Raw genomic sequence first — 4,919 nt, 5'->3', positions numbered from 1 at the left:
AATGGGCAGTATTTCGTTTTGCTTTGCACTGGGTCACTAGGAGTGGGAGGTTACTCAAAAAACACCTAACAACATAGATAGATAGATAGATGTTTATATTAAACAACAGCATAATATATGTTGTATTTAAGGAGATAGGTTCTTTTGCTTCTGTTCAATAAGATTGTCACTTTCCTTCTATTTAAAGGAAATATTTTATTGTTCTTTTGTGCTTTAGGTAAAAGTTTACACTGAAAATTTGTTTTCCTTTCAATAAATTGTACACATATTTTTTGATAACATTGATTGTATTCTCTATAATGTATCAATGTTTTCACCGGTTTCCTTGAGTATTCCTGCCTTCTCATCTATATTTTAGATTTATTTAGGGAAAAATTAATACTCTACTTGAAAATGATTACATTTCCTATCAGTAAGTCCCTTAGCCATTTGGTACTCTTTCATATTATGAGATTGCATTGAGACCATTTTGTAAGCAAGGGAGTAAGGTAAAGAAAGTTAAGGGCATACTGTTTGTTGTTAGAACATTTAATTTTATCTCTATATGTAAAGATCTTAGAGTTGGCAGGATTTCCACACAATAAATGCCAAAGATGAGACAATATGTGTTCCTCTTTGGATTTTCAGCCAAAAAATATAAAAAGGAGTAATGTTTCCATTGATTTATTGATTTGATTCTGAGAATTCTGTTTTAAGAAAAACATATCAGAATCAGGTGGAGTTGTCAAGCAAAGCACAAAATTAATATTTATAGAACAGTAAGAAAGTACATGCAGTTTTCAGTATGGTCAGTGAATCTGATTTGTTCTATAGAATATTTACCCAAAGAGACCATGTACTGGCCTATTAAGCAAAACCTTCACATATTAAATTGAATAGAAATCACAAAAAGTATGTCCTCACAGCAAAAAATAATTAAAATGGAAATTCACAAATATTTGGATAAATCCCAAATGTTTGATAATTAAATAACATAGTTATAAACAACCCAATTGAAATAAAAAGTGTTATCCATAAACCATATTTTATTACAAAATATTAACATTACAACAACATAGGAAGTAAAGTAACCTACTGCAAAAGCTTGATAAATAATATTTCAAAAGGACAATAAAGGCTAATGAAAAAAATAATAACTGTACACAAATATTGTATTGTAGTGAGTAAATTTGTAAGCTAGTTTTACGTGTATAGCTAGTTTTACGTGTATACTAGAATTTTGCAAATCCTTAAAAAAATGTAGAACAGGAAAGCAAGATGTCTTACTCTTGGTGAAATATATCTCAAACAAGAAAAGGAGGGAAACTAGAAGCTATGGTATTAGATTGAAATCAGAATTATAAATATGTACTTGTAGTTTTCATAGACAATAGATACATAGATAGGGAGATACAACTGTTTCTCTACGTATCTGCTAGTATACATTCTTATACTTTTCAGGGCCTAGTTATAATGCTAGCCTAGGAGCAATGAGCATATCTAGTGATGAGATCTTGAGTTCTGAATACCATTCTCTAACAAAAGAAACTAAGGTTCCTTTGAAAATTGATAGATTCCAGGGCCCTCGAAGGGAAAATCCAAGATGATGCAGGAAAATTTGTAATAGGACAGTACAAAAAAACTTAGGGTGTGTTGAAAGGGCATAGACACCAACCAGAAATAACTTTCAGTAACCAAACCTAGAAAAAATAAGTGACAAAATAAATTGGTGTGGCACTCTAGGATAAGCATTGGATTGCTAACCTCAAGGTCTGTCAAACCCACCAGCCACTCCTCAGAAACCCTATGCAGAGTCACTATGAGTCTGAACCAATTTGACGGCATTTAAGAACAACAGCATACCATATTATATAAAACAATAATATACTCATGTATATTTATGAGTCAACTATATTAGCATTTTTCAGTTTCAAAGAACTATATTTACGAGCATATCTGAGTTTTTTTTCCTTTTCTTGCACATCTTATCTTTAGTTAAATATATATGTAAAACATACAATGGTGCAGTGTGTAATTTTCTGTATCTCTGACATAGTGTGTAACTATGTCAGAGATAATTTGTATTGGAGTTGTCAGGATGGATCCACATTGCAAATTCGAGATTGTTTGTACTTGGAGAAGTTAATAAATACATGAGAAGCAGAAGTTGCTTCTTATAGAATTATTCAAATTGGTAAACCTATAGTGGAATAAGCAAAAAAGAAAAATCACCATTAGAATACTACAGTAATAATTGATGTAGGCAAGATTCACCATCAAGTTGGTTCCTACCCAAAGAGATCATATGTAGGGTTTGTAAGAGACAGCTGGTGGGGTTGAACTGACAACCTTGTGGTCAGAAGTCCAGTGTTTATCCTACAGTTCAGCACCAGGACTTAATTGTTGTTAAGTGCCTTAGAGTCATTTCTGACTCATAGCAACCTTGTATAGAATTTCCAAGAAGTGGCTGATGGGTTTGAACTATGAGCCTTGTGGTTATCAGTGAAGTGTTTTTCCTATAGCATCATGCTGTTGTTGTTAAGTGCCCTGGAGTCAGTTCTGATTTATAGCAACCCTGTACAGGGTTTCTGAGGCTATAAATTTTTACGGGAGCAGAAACCCTCATCTTTCTCCTGTGGAACAGCTGGTAGTTTCAAACTGCTGACCTTGTGGTTCGCAGCCCGATTCATAACCACTACGCTACCAGAACATAGCATCATACAAGGAATCAATTAGTACTCTTTAAATGTGTCAATCCTGAAAGATAAGAAAGAGTCTGAGGCACTATCACAAACAGGAAGCTATGAAGACAGGGCAATTAATGCAATGATGGATGCTGCACTAGAGCCTAGAATTTGAAAAAAAAAAAAGGATTAGTGAAAATTCAAGTAAAATCTGTTAATTAATAGGATTGTATTAATGATAATTTGTTAATTTTAACAATTGCCCCACAGATACAAATTGAAATCTTTCAACAAACTTATGTAGACTGGAGGCAATCACATATTTACATCTAGAAATTCACACCAAAATTATTTAATAAAAATTTTAATAAAAAGAAATTTACACCAAGAACACACCAACAAAATTACCTGGCTAATTGATTGGAAGTGATCCATATTTGTGTCCATTCCAAAGATAGGTGACTCAATGGAAGGAGGAAATCAACAAACAACATTACTCACAAGCAAGATTTTGCTGAAGATATTTTAAAAATGATTGCAACAGTATATCAACAGGGAGTTTCCAGAGGTTCAACCCACACTCAAACAAGGACGTAGAACAAGGGATATCATAGCTGAGGACAGATGGATTTTGGCTGAAAGCAGAGAATACCAGAAAGATATTTACCTGTACTTTATTGACTGTGCAAAGACTTTTGGCTGTGTGGATCATGACAAGCTATGGATGACATTGGAAAAAGTATATATTTCAGAACACTTAATTTTGTTCATAAAGAACCTGTTTATAGAGCTAGAGAATACCGAACGGTTTAAAATCAGGAAAGCTGCGTGCCGAGGTTATATTTTTTCAGCATATTTATCCAATCTGCATGCTGAGCAAATAATCCAAGAGGCTGGTTTATATCAAGAAGAACGATGCATCAGGATTAGAGGAAAACTCATTAACAATTTGAGAAATGCAGACGAGCAAACCTTGCTTACTGAAAGCGAAGAGGACTTAAGCGACTTACCACATGGCTGAAGAAAGAAGAGTGATAAGAATTGAAACGACTTGAAATCAAGTAGTCCAATGAACTAATGAAATATGGGAATATCGGTCTTCATGACTCTGAGACCAGAAGAAATAGACAGTGCCCATCTTCCACTACCAACTGCCCTGAAAAGGATCACATTAGAGGGTTCCTGATAGAGTGGGAGAAAACTATAACCTTGGCACACAGCTTTCCTGATTTGAAACCATTCAGTATTCTTTAGCTCTATATGCAGGTTTGTTATGAACAAAATCAGATGTTCTGGAATGTACAATAATACTGAACAAAACTCAAAATTATTTAATAATTGAAAAACAAAACAGGTTTACTGGTCAGAAAGCGATTGGAGGAACCTGAGACTATGGCCCTCCAGCAACCTTCAAGTCTGGAAAGGAACATGCAATCATGGCCCAATTTTCAGCCAAACATAGGTAAGTTTATGGGCGGAGAGGATAGCAACACTAGTAAAGTATGCTCACCATGGAATGTTCAGTCATTCAAAACCAAAAGGGCAACATTTTATGAAGGACAAGGTTGTAAAAGGATATGAAGGTGGGTGAAATACAAATAGGAATCACAGGGATAAAGCAGGATAACTGTTATTTCACAGAGGGGTTTGTAATTATTGAGATGAAACAAAGTGTATGATTTGTTGACTGTAAAGCTGATGATCTGGTTTATAAACCTTCCTCAATTCACAATAAAAAGCTAAAAAATAGAAAGCCTTTCTGATGAAGATCAAAGACTACACTTTCATCATGGGTTGCACCTCAATGTAAAGAACACAAAATTCTCACAACTGGACCAATAAATAATATGATAAACTGAGAAATGATTGAAGTTGTCAAAGACTTCAATTTGCTTGGGTTCACCATCAACACTCATGTAAGCATCAGTAAGAAATCAAAGGATAATATTACATTAGGAAAATCTGCTTCAGAAGATCTCTTTAAAGTGTTCCAGAGCAAAGGTGTCAGGTTGAGGACTAAGGTGCACATGGTGCAAGCCATAGAATATTCAATAGTCTTATATTAATGTGAAAATTGGACAGTATATAAGGAAGACCATAGAAGAGTCGATGCATTTGTGTTATGGTGTTTAAGAATGGACTGCCAGAAGAACAAGCAAATTTATTGGAAGAAGTACCAGAATGCTTGTTATTGTTGTTAGGTGCCATTGAGGTGGGTACCGACTCATAGCAACCCTTTGCACAACAGAACGAAAC

Source organism: Chrysochloris asiatica, unplaced genomic scaffold (genome assembly GCF_000296735.1).
Source record: "Chrysochloris asiatica unplaced genomic scaffold, ChrAsi1.0 scaffold00031, whole genome shotgun sequence".
Taxonomy (NCBI): Eukaryota; Metazoa; Chordata; class Mammalia; order Afrosoricida; family Chrysochloridae; genus Chrysochloris; species Chrysochloris asiatica.
Note: the sequence above shows the minus strand (reverse complement) of the source record.